Source organism: Stegostoma tigrinum, unplaced genomic scaffold (genome assembly GCF_030684315.1).
Source record: "Stegostoma tigrinum isolate sSteTig4 unplaced genomic scaffold, sSteTig4.hap1 scaffold_268, whole genome shotgun sequence".
Classification (NCBI taxonomy): Eukaryota; Metazoa; Chordata; class Chondrichthyes; order Orectolobiformes; family Stegostomatidae; genus Stegostoma; species Stegostoma tigrinum.
Genome location: NW_026728197.1, coordinates 192,032 through 211,305, shown reverse-complemented (window position 1 = coordinate 211,305; position 19,274 = coordinate 192,032). Strand labels below are relative to the sequence as shown.

The window sequence follows — 19,274 nt, the reverse complement described above, 5'->3', positions numbered from 1 at the left end:
CAAGTATAGGCAGAATGGTTTTGATCCAGATAGGGAGACCCAGAAACAGTCCAGGGTTCGTTGTTTTGACCATACAGTGGTCTATTCTTTTCTTTAGGTTTTGTCAAATTTTGATGTAACTGGGTGCCTTGCTAAGCCACCCCAGAGAGCAGGCACCCATCGCTGTGGGTATCAAGTCACAAGCAGGGGGCAAGTGACCAGCTAAGAATAGCAGTTAAAGGGTACTAGTGAACCAAATGAGTTTTCACAACATTCAACGTGGTTGCCACTAATTCCATTTCAGTTACTGCCATGGCAGGGTTTGAACCAACGACCTCAGTACATTGCCCTCGTCCTCGGGACTCCTCAGACAGTAAGACTGTCTTCGCATTGCCGCCTCCCCATTTTCTCAGCACTTCTGTACGATGATGCTTGGCATAAAGGATCCCATGGCTGCTGTTGTCAAGTTTTTCCTGGTATCCTTGCTATTACTGGGATCTTGCTGTGTGCAGCCCTGTCAACCTACATTTCCTCCATCACAACCGCACCTACACTTCAGAAGTGTCTCTTAGGTTGTAACACATCCCAAAATAATGAAATATGCCAAATAAATGCAAGAATTGTCATTTTTTCATCTTTTTGTATAAGGCTAAAACCATGATAAAAGTAAAAGTAGAGGCAAGCTCAAATTAACTTAAATACAAAAGGTTCTGACTACTAGAAGCCACATTGATGCATTGATTAAAATGAATGGCGAGGTCATCAAGCAATAAGGTGAAACACACAAGAATCATGGAGCCAATTAAATTTGTGTTGCATGTGTGACAGGGTCACGGGATCATAACACACTGCTTTACAATGGGCACATATTTCACAGAATGTTACCTGATCAAAATAAGTCAATTTTTTCTCAGATTGATGCTGCATATAATTAACACAATGGTTTCCATCTGGAAGTGTTTTAACACATGAACATTCTATTTTAATATGGGATGGGAGACAAGAACTTCAGTAAAGCCAGTCCATACTGGATGTAAATGCTGTTAAATACAACAAGAATAACTTGTTAATAAAATGTGAGGCTGGATGAACACAGCAGGCCCAGCAGCATCTCAGGAGCACAAAAGCTGATGTTTCGGGCCTAGACCCTCCTGAGATACTGCTGGGCCTGCTGTGTTCATCCAGCCTCACATTTTATTATGTGGGATTCTCCAGCATCTGCAGTTCCCATTATCACTCAAGAATAGCTTGTTAATATGTAGTGTTTTTAGAGTCCCAAGTTGCTTCACGAGAAGTCATTGGGTAATTTTTTACATTGAGCTACATCGTGATATATTAGGACAAGTGACCAAAAGGTGAGCACTTTAAGTGAGCAGAAACAGATAGTGGAGATTCAGAGAGAGGTTCATGAGGGAATTACAATGGTAAGGCAGTAGGAACCTGAAGCTAAAACTGCTGGAACAGTGAAGACAAAGGAAAGTTAAGTACATTTAAGACGTCATTGGACAAGCAGATGGAATAGTGTAGGTTAGATGGGCTTCAGGTTGGTCTGGCTGGTCGGCACAACATCAAGGGCCGAAGGGCCTCTATTGTGCTGTAATGTTCTATGTTATATTCTATGGAATTAAGGATGTGGAAGAAGCCAGATTTGAAGGAATGAAAGAATCACAGAGAGTTTTAGATTTGGAGGGATTGACCAAGATAAGGAGGAATGGGGCCAAGGAGGGCCTTGGACTGTGTAGCCAAAGACCCGAGTAATATTCTGGGCACCTGGATTCATATTCTGCCGTGACAGACGGTGGAATTTGAATGTAATTTAAAAATCTGGAATTAAGAGTCTAAACAATGACCACGAATCCATCGTTGACTGTCGGAAAAAGCCGTCTGGTTCACAAATGTCATTTAGGGAAGGAAACTGCTTTCCTTACCTGGTCTGGCCGACATGTGACTTCAGACCCACAGCAACATGGTTGACTCTTAACTGGCCTCTGGGCAAATAGGGAAGGGCAATAAATACTGGCTTAACCAGCAACGCCCCCACCCTGTGAATGAATAAATAAAAATTTTGTCTCCCGAATCCTTCAGTTCTCTGATCTTTCTTTTTGTTTCCTTCACTGCTTCATAGGAGGCACAGAGCGACCAGTTCACAAATTACAATGTCTTTGGCTTATCGGTTAAAAGCAACAGCTTACAACAAGTGTTGAGCGAAACAACTGGTTTTCTTTTAGTTCCAAGTATTATTTACTGCAGAGACAAAGAGAGACTCTACCTTCCATTTCTGAGGCCTGAAGGCTTCCACGGTATCATTCACACCCACAAGCTGTTCACTTTCCCAGGAACCAGACAGCTGTCGTCAGGCTGATGACGTGTAGCATCCACAACTAGTCACAATTCCACAAACCAATCAGCAACCACAGCATGTACTGCATGATACGGCCCAGTCCATAAGCAGCAGGAGGCTGAATTGGGTTTTCAACTTGTGAAAGAAATAGAAAACTGGGAAAGCTAAAGACAATTTCATTGCATTGAAGGAGTGAATTAGCTGAGAGAATGTGTTTTGAACTTGAATTTCAAAAAGAGGCAAATTATTCCACAGGTAAGTCCATGTAATGGACAGAACATTACAGGTTCAATATCTGCCTCAGTTTCGAAAACCTTCCACCCCAAGGTACCAACTTGAGGCAAGACATTTTGCTGAAGGGAATCAACAGATCTCCCATTGCTTCCTGGTATGCATGGTGATTAAAGCACTCTCTTGGGTAGACAGGGGAAAATGAAATAATTGAATCGGCTAATGGCCTTACTAGAATGCAACAGGATAGAAATCATGCTTCAGTGATATGAAGCTCCAGACAGACCACATCTCAAGAGGAGTTTTGGACACCATGTCTTAGAAAGGATATTCTAACCTTGTAAATGTAGGTTTATCAGAATAATACTTCTAAAAACCTACAAGGGTGAAATAATGAAGAGAGATTACACAAACAAGGGCTGTACCTGCTATAATTCAAAAATATTAAGGCATAAATTGATTGAAGATTTTAAAATAATAAGGGGAAAAGTCGTAAAAAGATGTTTCTGCTCATTTGAAAGTCTATGGCGGCGAGCGTCTTCAAAAAATTTGAGTCAGGCCTTTCAGGAATAATTGTTTTATACAAAGGGCGGCTGCATTTAGACCTTCCTTCACAATTGTCAATTTTTTTAAAAAAATGATTGATTTATTTTTGTTAGCTGAGGGTATCAAAGAATATAGAGCAAAGGTGGCTATACAGAGTTGGGTCACATATTGGCTATGATCTCACAAAGTGGCAGAACAGGCTTGAGAGACTAAATGGCCTCTTCCTGTTCCAATGTTCCGGCTGTTTCATTTGGTTTGGGAATTCTGAACAACACAGCATAAACGTAACATCAGGGCTAGGCCGATCTTGGGCACCGTCAGGAAGCAGCATTGTACACAGTGTGACGGAAATCTGGAACTCTGACATCCAAAAAGGTTAAATTTCAATTGAAAGTTTCAGAACTGAGAGACTGGTAGATTTTCATTTGGCAAAATGAAGCAATATGGAATCAGGGCAGGTCATTGGAGTTCGGATTCAGTTTGTCCGTTATCTAAGTTAAAGGTAGAATAAGCTTAAGGAGCTGTAAGGCCTCCTATGATACAGAAACACCAGTTTGTGTGTGTCTGAGCAGTTTGCCTTCCTGCCATTACCTGTTCAATTGATTCAGTGATCCACTGGGGTTTAAATGAACAGAGAACAGTAAAATAATGTGAGAATTCATAGTGACAAGGAGATAGAGCCTTACAGTCATTACAAATGAGGGGGGCGTTCCATCAATAGTACTTAGAACATAGAACAGTACAGCACAGAACAGGCCCTTCAGCCCACAATGTTGTGCCGAGTAATGAGTAATTCCTTCAATCTATATTAATATCATACTGAACAACAGTTAGATTGTCCTATTCCTATTAATAAAATAAAATACTTGAGGCATTTGGAGCCTGAAGAGCATATGAAGCAGACACAGGGCACACAGTAATTCCATCAGAATTATAAAGCAATCAAATAGAGAGAAAATAACATCTAAAATCCAGGTTCACCTATTTTAGTTCTACTGTAAAAATTTGGCCCAATATAATTTAAAAAATTAATATAACGAAAAGCATCATATTAAGTTGTCAAAACATAGTCTTTGAAATTAACCTCGAGCTACAGGGAAAATTTGGCAATATTCTACAGTGGTGTATGAATAATATGTTTTCCAGGAGCAAAGCAGAGTCCTCCCACTGAAATACTAATGCACACCTTTTTTTTATCTTTTCCGAATAAAGGCAAAAGTCTATGGTATTTGCATGCAATAGAAAACACCCTGACCTATGTATCGTACACACATTGTTTGTGCATCTTATATCATTAAAAAACAAATACTTTATTCTTCCTGTAATTTAAGGTATTATAACGGGCACCCTTGCATTTAGTCTTCACATCGTCAACTGTTTCACTCCTCACCAGTGATTTCTTTGCTGACATTTACAGTAGCATGTAGATGTCCTTTGGTTTACTACTAATTGGAAACAAAGGCACCCAATGACATGAATCAGTTTCAATTGTGGGTTGACTGCTGATCACAAGTTTTATTGACCATAACTGATACGTGTCAGAGTAGTCAGTTCATCTTATGTCCGTTGAGATTATCATGGGTTTTATATCACATTGATGTTGCCAATTGAAAATACTATTGTATCTGAGCCCGAGTACATACTGAGTTAATTTGGTTACATTGCTTTATTTTAAAGTTCTGTCTTTCTCAGTTTGAAGAGATTAAAGCAAGACATCATCACCTTGAAACCTCTATCTGAGGTACACGCTTCACAAATAATGTTCATTAAAACATTCAAATAGGCCGGCTCCATCATTCAATTGGATTATTGATGATCCCAGCTCAACTTCATCTTCCCACGCTTTGCTCTAAATTCCTTCAAAACCTCACTGAACAAAAGGAAACTATCAGAAAATTTATTCAGAGATAGTAGGAACTGCCGATGCTGGAGAATCTGCTGTGTTCATTCAGCTTCACACCATGTTATCAGAAAATTTAAAATGATGCACAAAGACAGCCTTCTGGAGGGAATTTCAGATTTCCCCCGTCTTCTGTATAGACAGCTGCTCCTGCTCAGCTTGGGTTCCAATATTAAGTATTAATCTTTTGTTCTGGATTCACCCCAAGAGGAAACAGTTCCTCTATATTTATCCTAATGAATCTATTCATCATGTTAAATATTTTGTTGAGATCAATGTGGACCATCTAAACTGAAGAGATAAGCTATGTCCAGACAACCTGTCTCCATAACTTGACTCTTTAAGCCCTGCTATCATTCTGGTGAATCTACAATTTACCTCCTCAAAAGGCCTTCTTCTCTGAGGCATGCTGACCAAAACTGAACATTGAAGTCCAGATGCAGTCTGGCCAAGCTTCATGAATTTGAACTGCCTTGAGATAAAAGCAATCTTTTCTACTTGAACTCTATCCTGTAATGGTCTGTTTGTCTTGACACACCAATCTTTTAAAGCTCCTGGTCTCATCATTAAGGAGATCGGCCTCAAACTTGTCCACATTGCGATGCTTTGACCCATTCCCCTTCTTTTTGTTTCTGCGCTGTATCCTCCTGACTTTTGAAGAGGTAACTCGGTGAAAATGCAGAATTTCCTATTGACAGCTTTGTTTTTTCAAATATTATTGAAATTACAACTTCTCCCTGGCATACAGTCCTTCACGGTAAACTCAGCCGGTACAAGAATCGGACTCACACTATTGGTATCATTTTGCATCCCAAACCAGCCATCCAGCCAACTCAGCTAACCAACCAAGTATATGCTGAAATATTTCAAGTTGAATGTAATGGAAAGTGCATTAGAATTCAACTTTCCTCCTTACAACATATTCCGCTCTGAGGCATCTCAGAGCAATTTCCGTACTATTAGTATTTACTTCATACATACCATGCCAAACATACAACCTTCGGGAATCTGTGTCGTTTTGGCCACTAGGGTAGAATAGCTGAAAGGCTATGGTGATCCTTCCCCAGTACCATCTTTATTTTATATCCACCAAAGGCTCAGGCAGTACAAAAACTGTCTGGTTTGGAATTGAATGACACAGACCAGTCTGTGATATGTTATCGGATCTAAGTGATGAAGAAGACATTACTAGTAATCTCTGCATGCCAGATTAAAAGGAAGGAATGGGAATCAGAGCTACCCACAACCGCTGCTCATAAGTGATATCTCTTTTCAAAAGGTTGCTATGCACAGTCACTCGGAGATATCAAGAGCTGCAGATGTTGGAGTCAGAGTCAACACAGTGTGGAGCTGGAGGAACATGAGAGGTCGGGCATCAAAAGAGGAGCAAAAAAATTGACGTTTCAGATTTACAGCCCTGATAGAATGTATGGTCACTATTCTGTGCCCTGTGATGCTCCCACTGAGAACAAGTCAATTCTTGGTCTCATGACACTCCTGCAAATAGTGGGTGCTCAATTGGAGAACCAAATCCTGGCAGCTGGTGTTCTTTCTCAAATGTTGGCCTCATATAAGATGTGTGAAAGATATGTGAGCCCTCCGATGTTTGTTGGATGAGTGTGCATTCTGCTACATTCAAATACCATGACTCTTAACCTTAATCTTGAATAACTTATACAAAGGGATAATGCAATGATGCACATTAGTATTTAAGACTGCAGACTCAGCTTTACTCATGAAAAAATACATTGCTCATACTTTGCAGTACTGCCTCATTTTCGCTTGTAATTTAATTGTAAAAGGCTACGTTTTGACTAATCATCGTTTCTTAACATAGAACTTCTATTTCACTCCACAAGAAAGGATCTTCAATGCAGCTGAAAGCTGGGTGAACTTCGCTTTGAAATGGTATAATATTTCTCTGTCATTTGATAGTGATTGGTTCATCATGAACCACAGCGCTGGTAAATGCCAGTGTCTTCAGTCAGGGAAAAGGATTGGTTTTGTGCCTTCATACATGTGTTCCAATATGGTTATGAAATGCAATTGCGATATTAAAAAGAAACATCCACCAGCTCTGCCTATTGGATGTCACAGTCATTCAAATTCACTCACAAGTAATTGGCTACAGCCAGTCATCAAGCATCAATGGGCAGGAGTCTCTTGCTTCTGTCAGGGAGGATCATTCACTCTTCAAACACCAATAAAACATGTCACTCAATGATACAAACTCATCTGATGTTTGTGTGATAGTTCAATAGAATAAAGCACTTTGTTTTCTTTGCCAGAAATTCTTCACTGAACTATAACCCACATTAACCATCAGGATTGTGAGAGTGTGGGGTAGAAATTACATGTAATTCATTCATTTTATTACAGCATCTGGTACTTTCATAACTTTTCTTTCCACTGGTAGATAGGTCAACACATTGAAATATCAAGCACTACTCTGGTTTGATAAGCTCCAGGCTTCTGTAAATAAGAATAAATACAGATAAAATAAGGCCAGCCTCCTCCTCCCATCCAATCGCCACTCCAAATACAATGAGCATCTCTGTATTTTAGATCATAGGATGACTCTGTAAAGCTGCACCTACTCATCCAAATTACACTTAACTGCTCGATGTACCCCACATTATTAAAAAGCATGTAATTTGTATTATCATGACTTCTGCAAAGTGAAGCATGGTGTTTAGTTATTAAATATGGTTGTAATCTCATCATTTTTCTAAATGAAATTATACTATGTCCAATATTATACAAGCCACTGGAGAATCCTCATGCAACAGAATTCCTCTTCTTTCATTTTTAAAAAGATGAACAATACATAGTGCCTAATAGTGCATCAAACATTTCAGGAATAGATTGTAAAATTTGAAAGTTACGAATATTAGCTTCAAATCACACAGAAGAATGAGCTGTTGAGAAAATATAACTGGAGCCAACTCTTCGACAGAAATCCACAAATAACTTGCCTTTATATAATCTCTCTCTGAGCTTCAGGACATGTCCAAAGCATTTTTTTCAGCCAAATAAGTACAATATTTGGTGAAGGCCAAACCTTAACTTAATTTCTCACCCAATAAAAAGTACCTCTGACATTGCAGCACTCCTTCAATACTGCAGTGAAACGTGCTCATATCTCCAGAAAGTGACTTGAATCCACAACCTTTTGACTCAATGGTGATATTTCGACTAAGCCAATACAGTAACAATGGAATCTGTCATGTACCTTCACATCACAGCTATTTCTTTTCTCCATGACTTCATCTTGATTGGCAGCTTGTAAACAGTCAGCACCATACAATACTAGCATAGTAAGTGGCTCCCTACACTCAGAATAGAGAATCTCGAATGAGGATGCAAGTCGATGCCTTAAAGTGGATGCTCCAACTGGAATCGACAAGATACAGTGCAGTAACGCAACAACATTTCTTCAAAGGTTTCTCCAGAACCCACAACATCTACCAACCAGCAGGGCAAGGACAGCAGGCACATGGGGGCATCACTTCTCAGTTTCCCTCCAATCTTCGGATGTACACACAATCCTGACATGAAAATGTTGCCATTCCATCATCTTTACTGATTGAGAATTCTGCAGCTCCCTCCTTATCATCGCTTTGGGAATACTGTGGTTTTGGAAGGCAGCTCAGGAGCATCTGCTCATGAGCAATTAATGCTGGCCCCGTATCAGTGATGCCCACATTCAATAAATAAATAATATTTTAAAAAGAGGCATTCAGAATGAATCACCTCTCTTGCCACCCACTTTGCCAACAGTGTTTCTAGGCCAACCCAAGCAGCACAATGAAAGCAAGATGCTCTGAGGCAGGAGGAATGAAGTAGTTTAAAATGGGAAATATTTGCAGTGGTGCAGAGAAAAGACTGGCAAGTGGGGCAGATCAGAAATCTCTTTCCGCCAGTCAACCCAGGCAGAATGGATTGAATGGACTCATTCTGTGCTGTACAATTTTATGATTTTAACCATTGTGGAAAGTGGATGGCAAAGCACAAAGCCATCTATACAAAGTCTAAGTGCTTCAACAAGCAGCTAGGCTGCCACGTTACTTTCTGATTTATTGTGCAATTCCATTTCTTTGGTTTAATAGCTTTTTTAAAAAATAAATCTGTATGTACTTACAATGTGTTCTGCAAAACCCACAGCAACTGCTATTCTCCTTCCTTGAAGTTATAAGCAGTTTTACGACAAGGTACGAGAGGCAAGCAAAATCAATAAGGCCATACAAAGCAACCAATTCTGTTCAGGCCAGCATTCATTTCCTCAATCTAAATACACCTTTTACTTTCCCTCACCATGATACAGTACATTCCACATGCACCCACAAAAAAACTATTCATTTCCTGAGTTAGATGCTATAACACTTAAAAGACACTTAGAATCGTACATGAACAGGAAAGATTTGGAGAGTTATGGACCAGGAGCAGGCAGGTGGGACTAGTTTAGCTCAAAAATATGTTTGGCATGGGCTGGTTTGACTGAAGAGTCTGTTTCCATGCTGTATGATTCTATGACTCTGTTTCTCAAGCAGTTCTCAGAACTATGATAAAAAGATTGAATCCAAAATGAGAAGAACAAAAGGTACTCATATACTCCTTTTTCCTCTCTCCAAGTTTAATAAGTGACACCCAGAAAAAAAGAGTCACAATTTTGGCTATTTGATCTGAGCTTACAAGCTAAGAGATTCTGGACAGCAGCAGGAAGAGGGGTCAACCTATGTGCAGTTGGATGATGGATGTTAGAACGGAATATAGGAACATGTCATTTGAGAGCAACAGAAAGCCATTCAGCCCTTTAACTCTGCTCCACCATTCAGTGGCTGATCTGCTTGTGGACTCAAGCCCCTCTGTCCCTTTTCCCCAAGCCCTCGTCTCCCACATCTATCAAAAAACCATCTAACTCAACCTAGAATAAAGTCAATGGTACAGCCGCCAATACTTTTTGGGGAAGAGAATTCCACAGACCCATACCCCTCTGATGGAAATCCTCCTCGTCTCCATCATAGAAAGAAGACCTCCTGTTCTTAAATTGTCCCCCCTTTTTTGAGATTCCCTCACAAGAGGAAACATTTTCCCTGTACACAATGTATCAAGTCCCCTCAGGATTTTATATATTGCCATAGGATCAATTCTCATTCTTCTAAGTTCCAACTGGTACAGATCCGACCTTTCCTCACAGGAGAACCCTATCTTCCCAGGAACAGGTCACAGAGTGGTGTCACAGAATGGCTGCCAACAAACCACAACCGATGTATGAGGGTGGCATAAGACAGACAGAATTGGCACACCATGACAGCAGGTCTCCTGGCAGGAGCGGCTACAAGCAGCAGCTTAATAAGAAGGTGCACTCACTATCTACTGGCAAGTTTCTGAAAATTTGCTCCGAGTGAGTGAATGAGAGCAGGCTGCACAGTGTGGTGTTTACACCATTTTCCTTTCACTCACTATACAGATCAATCATTGGATATGAAACCTTTGAAGAGCAGGTGTGCATGCTGGAATGGATAGAGATAGAGGAAGCTGATGTGCTGAAAATTTTGTCAAACATTAAGATTGAAAAGTCGCCAGGCCCGGACCAGATTTGTCCTCGGCTGCTTTGGGAAGCGAGAAATGCAATTGCTTCGCCACTTGCGAAGATCTTTGCATCCTCGCTCTCCACTGGAGTCGTACCTGAGGACTGGAGAGAGGCAAATGTAATTCCTCTCTTCAAGAAAGGAAATAGGGAAATCCCCGGCAATTATAGACCGCTAAGTCTCACGTCTATCGTCTGCAAGGTGTGAGAAAGGATTCTGAGGGATAAGATTTATGACCATCTGGAAGAGCATGGCTTGATCAAATACAGTCAACACGGCTTTGTGAGGGGTAGGTCATGCCTTACAAACCTTATCGAGTTTTTTGAGGATGTGACTAGAAAAGTTGATGAGGGTCGAGCTGTGGATGTAGTGTATATGGATTTCAGTAAGGCATTTGATAAGGTTCCCCATGGTAGGCTCATTCAGAAGGTCAGGAGGAATGGGATACAGGGGAACTTAGCAGCTTGGATACAGAATTGGCTGGCCAACAGAAGACAGCGAGTGGTATTCGAAGGAAAATATTCTGCCTGGAAGTCAGTGGTGAGTGGGGTTCCACAGGGCTCTGTCCTTGGGCCTCTACTGTTTGTAATTTTTATTAATGACTTGGACGAGGGGATTGAAGGATGGGTCAGCAAGTTTGCAGACGACACAAAGGTCGGAGGTGTCGTTGACAGTGTAGAGGGCTGTTGTCGGCTGCAGCGGGACATTGACAGGATGCAGAGATGGGCTGAGAGGTGGCAGATGGAGTTCAACCTGGATAAATGCGAGGTGATGCATTTTGGAAGGTCGAATTTGAAAGCTGAGTACAGGATTAAGGATAGGATTCTTGGCAGCGTGGAGGAACAGAGGGATCTTGGTGTGCAGATACATAGATCCCTTAAAATGGCCACCCAAGTGGACAGGGTTGTTAAGAAAGCATATGGTGTTTGGGCTTTCATTAACAGGGGGATTGAGTTTAAGAGTCGTGAGATCTTGTTGCAGCTCTATAAAACTTTGGTTAGACCGCACTTGGAATACTGCGTCCAGTTCTGGGCGCCCTATTATAGGAAAGATGTGGATGCTTTGGAGAGGGTTCAGAGGAGGTTTACCAGGATGCTGCCTGGACTGGAGGGCTTATCTTATGAAGAGAGGTTGACTGAGCTCGGTCTCTTTTCATTGGAGAAAAGGAGGAGGAGAGGGGACCTAATTGAGGTATACAAGATAATGAGAGGCATAGATAGAGTTGATAGCCAGAGACTATTTCCCAGGGCAGAAATGGCTAGCACGAGGGGTCATAGTTTTAAGCTGGTTGGTGGAAAATATAGAGGGGATGTCAGAGGCAGGTTCTTTACGCAGAGAGTTGTGAGAGCATGGAATGCGTTGCCAGCAGCAGTTGTGGAAGCAAGGTCATTGGGGTCATTTAAGAGACTGCTGGACATGTATATGGTCACAGAAATTTGAGGGTGCATACATGAGGATCAATGGTCGGCACAACATTGTGGGCTGAAGGGCCTGTTCTGTGCTGTACTGTTCTATGTTCTATGTTCTATATTAGCTGCAGCTCAGTGGGTTTCACTCCAACCGTTAAGACAGAATGTCATTGTTCAAGTCAGGATCTATAGACCTGAGAAGAAAATCTAGGCTAACATACCCAGTGCTCCATTGTTGGAGGTGCTGACCTTTGGATGATATCATTCGAACCAACACTCTACCCTTGGAAATTGTGGCTTCAGGTGTCTAGTTGTTAAATACTCGTATTCCCTCTCAGGTAATATAATGCCTCTGTTGTCAAGCAGAGTTATCCTGGTGTTTTGGTCAATACTAAGCTCTGAACTGATATTACTGAAGGGGTTTTCTGGTCACTGTGATGTTGCCGTTTGTGAGATCTCACTGTGCACAAATGGACTGCCGTGTTTCCACATTACGACAGTGACTCCAATTCTCAACTATTCTCTTGGCCAGAAGTTGTTTGGGATATCCGAAAGCTGTGAAATGCACAATGTTAAGAAAGAAAGCCTTCTCTTTCTTCCCTTTCATGACCTCAGGACATTCCAAAGCACTTTACAGCCAATGAAGTATTTTGGCAGTCATCAGTTGGTAATACAGAACTTGAAAAAAATACATTTTGATTATCCTTTTCATCTTGCACTTATTGGGGCAATTTGCAAGAAGTGACGGGAAAAGCTGTACACAAAGAGAGTGCTGATTCATTTGGAAGTGGAACCACATCAACATTTAGGAACAGGTACAGCAAATGGTTGAAGTAAAGATGAATAAAGCAATTACAGTGGACTCTGAGGTGTTTCCACAGGGAAAACACCAGGACTCACTTCTTATTGACTATAATAGTTGATCCTTTTACATTGTATTTGATGTGAATTGTCCTGTTAAGTGCAAGTTGAAAAACTGTAGCAAAATATGCCTTTTCTCAGCAGTATGCATATTTTGGAAGTGTAGTCACTATTGCAATGTCAGGAAATGCAGCAGTCAATTTAGGCACAGCAAGCTGCTACAGTTAACAAAGCAACAGCGAGAAAAATTCATTCCCTCCACCAGTGATGGGAAGTAGCAGCTGTGCACATCATCTACAAAATCCCCTGCATAAATTCACCAAGGCTGTTTAGAAACCAACACTTTCATAAATACTACCATCTAGAAGGATAAGGGCAGCAAATTTATGGGAATACCACCACCTGCAAGTTGCCCTCCAAGCCATGGTTCAAGAAGGCAGCTCACCAACACCTTGTCAAGGGCAGCTATGAGTGGGCAATAAATACTGGCCAGCCAGCAGCAGCTCCATTCTAAGAATGAATACAAAAAAAACCCAGGTAATTTATTCAGTGCCAGTTCTTCCTTCCTTTAATGACTATTTAAAGTCTCTATTGATGGTATAACTAAAGCAGCACAAGCCCTTGTTTCCAACTGCTGCATCAAACACAGAGTTCAAAATGTGCAACCAGAATTAATGACTGAACAGGCAGCCAAGTCAATATTTAGGAATCGGTTAAGCAAGTGGTCAAAGTAAGGATGAATAAAGCATTCACTGGAACAGAGTGGGCACATGGGATTAAGACTCATGTCCATGTCGAGGGTAAAATCTTTGTCTAAAAACGTTGGTTAGAGTGAGTGGCAACTGTTTGCCTTTATTCACGTCTTTAATGGATTCTAAGGCATGTCTCAGAAACTGATACTGCAATAACAAGTAGATAATAGCAAGGGGAAAGAGGTAGGTTTTCATCAGACTGATGCTCTATGTCATTAGCGAAACTTCTGGAAGAGCTTTACATTCTACTTCAATATTCAAAGGGGAGACCAAAACCTCTCCAAAGTAACGCCACTGATTATATCAAATGATTATATCAAATATCACAAGGTATACACACACACACACACACACACACACACACACACAGTATCCATATTGTAATTTCCACGTCACTTTCACTGTGATTGTGTTGAAGGTCAAAAGGCATGGAACTGTCACAGCAAACCTCAAACTGCTGAAGTCTGGCAGAAATCCAAGAATCATCCCAACTGAAATAAAATGCACCTTTCAATCTGTAAAGACATGTCACAGCACAGGAGTTGACATAGGTGCAGTTGGAATTTTGAATTTTATCATTAAGAGAATAAAAATGTCTCATGATTTTAATTTGTCAGACCAACTTGCAGAGAAATCACGTACTACACATCTGGCATGATAGTAAAATAACAGTGGGGCACATAGATGCTCTACAATAGAGATAACAAGGTCTAGAGCTGGATGTACACAGCAGGCCAAGCAACATCAGAGGAGCAGGAAGGCTGATGTTTCAAGCCAAAACCCTTCTTCAGAAATCTTTGACATGATTTTGGAGTATCGTGGAAATTTGCAGCAATGGAAGGAGAGCATTTGGCCCAGCGCATCTTTGCCAGCCAAATTAAAACTATCAAGTTGAATCCTGTTTTCCAGCTCTTGGCCCTCTACATTAATGTTAGTTCAAATACAGATCCAAGTTATTTTTAAACTCGAGCAGCTTTTATGTCTTCAGTTGCAAAACTTTATGGACCCTCTCGACACTCTTCTAAATATTTTGTCCCATCCTCTCCGAAAAACACTGCTTCGTGTTTTTGGCTGCAAAGTAAGTGGCCACAGTCTCAGCCAAGAAACCAATCAGTCAGTACCTCGTATTATCATGGGAGGTGGAGACAGAACACTGGGCTTAGCCAGGATCTGTACTTCCATTAGCATTGCACACACCACACAGAGTTCCCAATTTAATAAAGAAACGTTCTAATTATGTGGATTATGCTGGCAAAGTCACCATTTTATTGCCCATTTTTATGAACTATTTGCTATACTACTTCAGAAGGCAAGTAAGGGTCAACTGCCTCAGGGCTGAATGACACAAGACTCTGGGTTCCCCACCTCTTTGACTAAAAGCACAGAGGTGGGGAAGTCTGCCAAGCTCTGCAACCATCTGATGGGTTGATTGCTCCGCTTATACATGAAGATGTCCTGCCTCAGAGAGATTCAGGCCAGTAAGAGATTGGCAGCATTCCAGCACTGGTACTGGTATTACATTACTGGTATTGCACTTGGGACTTGGACAATTGTTCCAGATTCAGCTCACCAAGTGAGAAGAATTGGTAGGCCCTAGTGAGGATATGTTGGGGAGTTGGGGTGTTGTCAGAATTTTGAAGACTGGTGATAAGCAAGGCATTACATATGATCCTCTAATGGGAGCATGGGCTAATTTAGAAGAGACAGTCACCATCTGCCACCCCACCCTCAAACCCAGCCCCAACACAGCTACCTGCTGGGTATTTGGTGTTAGGCCTCTCCAGCTGTTTAAATCCCAATGATACCGCACCCTCCCACCTCGATTTATTGTCTAATAACAACAGCATGTATGCATCTTGCATTGCTAAAAGTAAAATGTCTCACAATATTTCATAGGAGGAATGATCTAATCAAACGTGACACTGGCAATATCAACACAGGTAACCGCTCTGGTATTTTATAACCAATAATGTAAAGGAGAACATGGTCGGGGGGGGGTGGTAAAGGAGTGGTGAGGTTTATGGAAGAAATTCCAGAGCTTAAGGCATTGTCAGCTGAAGGCATGGTCACCAATTATGGAGCACCAATAGACACGAAGACAGACTTTGTGAAGCATGGAGAGTTTCATTATCTGTCCCAAGGAAAATAGCATCATCATCACAGATATGATCATTATTGGTAAACATTGATACAGTGTTGCATTCAGTCAGTGAACTCAGAGAACCAATAGAGAGAAATCCAACAAATGCACAGGCCACGCATTCAAAATCTAAACTCAACAGGGATCATGAGGTCAAAGGGAGAGTCAACCCACAAAGGTTCTCAACACCAGAGAATAAGCCAGAAAATTACAAATCAAAGTACTGTGTGTGACATGATCAATCAGTAAGAAACTATTTTTAAAAGGGACATGGTGTCTTCTCCTGAAAGACTTCCACTGCATCCAACAATTGGAGTCTTGTAGAACACAACTACAGCAGCTCTTCATTACTGGATAGCAGAGCAGCGCATCTCCAGACTATGACAGAATCTCATCCTGGCAAATAATGCTTTTAGTTTATTCCATCATCCTTAATCACAATATGTTTTACTCATGCAGGAGCAAGTCACATCAAAATAAATTAACATTTTCCCACGATTTACTCACAGCGTACCCTTCAAATCCCATTATTCTTTTATTTTTAACAAAATATCTGGAGTGAAGCTTTAGGCAAATATAGAACTGAATAAGATTCCCCCTCCCACATTGTGGCGTACATTATCAAGTTTCCAGTTAAGCGATACATAAATGTTTCAGAAATCCTCACTGTGCCTTGTTCGGAAAGGGTTGCCTTTTCCTCCTCCTTGCAGCCAGGATAGCTGGGAGAGACATCACTCCTGCGTCTCAGACAATCTTTCCGAAAATACTGTTATTACTACATCATAGATCAGCCAGCTCGAGGTCTCCCCCGTTTAATCCTGGTTAATTTTAGAACTGAAATCTATCAATTAAAGCGTCTCCCAGCAAAACTGCTTCTAATTACCAGATCTGCAGCATCTATTGCTTTGTCATCAACAGGCACTTGTCAGCCCATCAATCAAGGCGTTAAATTTAAAATAGCCCCGGTCGTTTGGGGCGTGCGAGCCAGTGAGCATCCGGCAGTAAGGGAACAGCGTCAGAGGGCTGCAAGCTAACAGGGTCCGAATCATGTTACCAAACCACTGCCCGGGTGTGGAGTCACTGCATTTGTCACATCCGAGTTCCCCCCTCACGTCTCTAGGCTCTCTTTGCAACACAGCAACAACCTGCACAGAGTGGGTCAAACAAGATCTCCAGTTTGCACTTCCTCAGAAGCGAGACTCTGAGCTATTACCTTCTTGACAGCTTTCCACTAGAATTAGCTGTTTAACCATCTTAGTCACTGGCCTGATATTCTCTGGTCGGGCACTTTTTTTGCCGAAACAGAACAGTGCAAACCTCCAGAACCACCTTTCCCCTTATACGAACTGATTCTGTGCGTTGTATCTCAACCGTGGATTCGCTACAAACCATCTGCAATCTCTTGCCCGGTTGAGAGGGAATCTAGGATTCCCAGTATTGACCTTATCAATCCTCAACGTCCAATCTGCGCTGTTAGGAGCAGAAAGCGCCGGCTTGTGAAGCTAAGGGATGCAGGGGAGCTGTCTGAGGGAGAGAGAACGCACTATTCAGGCTAATGCTACATTCTCACCGATTGCACTGTATCAAGAGTCGCTAACAGCATCGGTCAAGATAGGAGAGCCCATATTGAACAACAGACCAAACTCCGTCCCCTCCTACTCCACAATAACAGGACATTTGCAAAACACACACACACAAAAAAACGCAGGCACATTCACATCAGCCAATGGAACGGTGTGTAAAGGGTACTCACTCGCTTTGCCTTGTTTCGGCCTTTGCAACAGCTTCTGCACTGCAGCTACATCTTCGGTTTTGACAGCTTGCAGTAATTCCTGATCTTTCCCCATGGCTTGTTGATGTATGTGTGTGTGTGTGTGTTTATGTGCGTGTTTTTATATCCGATGCATCTTACGTTTTAGGAGCTGAAGCGAGAGAGACACACACACACAGAGAGGGAGGAAGACTATGCCTGGCAGTGTGTGTGCAGAGAGGCAGGGACAGGAGGAGAACTACCGATGGGTGAAAGGCAGAGACAGCCTCGTCTCTTGTATCACAAACCAAAACAGCTCTCTCTCCCAACATAATAAAATGTGAGGCTGGATGAACACAGCAGTCCAAGCAGCATCTGAGGAGCACAAAAGCTGACGTTGCGGGCCTAGACCCTTCATCAGAGAGGGGGATGGGGAGAGGGAGCTGGAATAAATAGGGAGAGAGGGGGAGGCGGACCGAAGATGGAGAGTAAAGAAGATAGGTGGAGAGAGTATAGGTGGGGAGGGGATAGGTCAGTCCAGGGGAGACGGACAGGTCAAGGAGGTGGGATGAGGTTAGTAGGTAGATGGGGGTGCGGCTTGGGGTGGGAGGAAGGGATGGGTGAGAGGAAGAACCGGTTAGGGAGGCAGAGACAGGTTGGACTGGTTTTGGGATGCAGTGGGGTGGGGGGGGAAGAGCTGGGCTGGTTGTGTGGTGCAGTGGGGGGAGGGGACGAACTGGGCTGGTTGAGAGATGCAGTTGGGGAAGGGGAGATTTAGCATCCCTCAACCAGCCCAGTTCGTCCCCTCCCCCCACTGCACCACACAACCAGCCCAGCTCTTCCCCCCGACCCACTGCATCCCAAAACCAGTCCAACCTGTCTCTGCCTCCCTAACCGGTTCTTCCTCTCACCCATCCCTTCCTCCCACCCCAAGCCGCACCCCCATCTACCGACTAACCTCATCCCACCTCCTTGACCTGTCCGTCTTCCCTGGACTGACCTATCCCCTCCCTACCTCCCAATCTATACTCTCTCCACCTATCTTCTTTACTCTCCATCTTCGGTCCGCCTCCCACTCTCTCCCTATTTATTCCAGTTCCCTCTCCCCATCCCCCTCTCTGATGAAGGGTCTAGGCCCGAAACGTTAGCTTTTGTGCTCCTGAGATGCTGCTTGGCCTGCTGTGCTCATCCAGCCTCACATTTTATTATCTTGGAATTCTCCAGCATCTGCAGTTCCCATTATCTCAGCTCTCTCTCCCCTTCCCCACTCCGGATTATTGCAAATAAAAAGGACAACACAAAATCCTCCTTGCTGTCCTCCCCCGAGAGCCTGGTGGCTGCACTAAGTACACAGCGGCGATGCCATGGTTCTTCAGTCCGTCCTCACTCCCATCGCGTTTCGCAGCCGCTGCCTCACGCTCTCTCCACAAGAGCTGAGATCTGCTTTCAATGCTCCTACCCTGCCGCATGGCGGAGGAAGATTGTACAGGAGCCAAATCATCACATCCCTCTCATACCAAATAGGGCAGATCCTGGGACAAGGCAGGTTTATTTCTGGAAGCGCTCTTAAAGGAAACTCCTACCAAAGAGTGCGTGTTGGGGGTGGGGTGGGAAAGGGGTGGAACTAATCCTTTTAAAATCTCTGGTTTGGAACCATTTTCGGAAAATAACACCGCTTTACTTTCTAACATCCCGCTAATCCTTCCCACCATTGCAATATCTGTATTTACTGGTCGATGGACAAGAATTGAACAGGTGAAACTGCACATTTAAA

General features: G+C 42.5%; 1 long non-coding RNA gene across 2 annotated transcripts in view; it reads right to left on the bottom strand.

The window, feature by feature from the left end:
• LOC132208049 (uncharacterized) overlaps positions 1 to 17,905 on the bottom strand; it is an 86,655-nt gene extending 68,750 nt beyond the window's left edge. For both annotated transcript variants that reach the window (XR_009444162.1, XR_009444163.1), the window contains exon 1: positions 17,504 to 17,905. This is a non-coding gene — a long non-coding RNA (uncharacterized LOC132208049). The remainder of the gene's footprint in view (positions 1 to 17,503) is intronic.
• Positions 17,906 to 19,274: the final 1,369 nt, after the last annotated feature.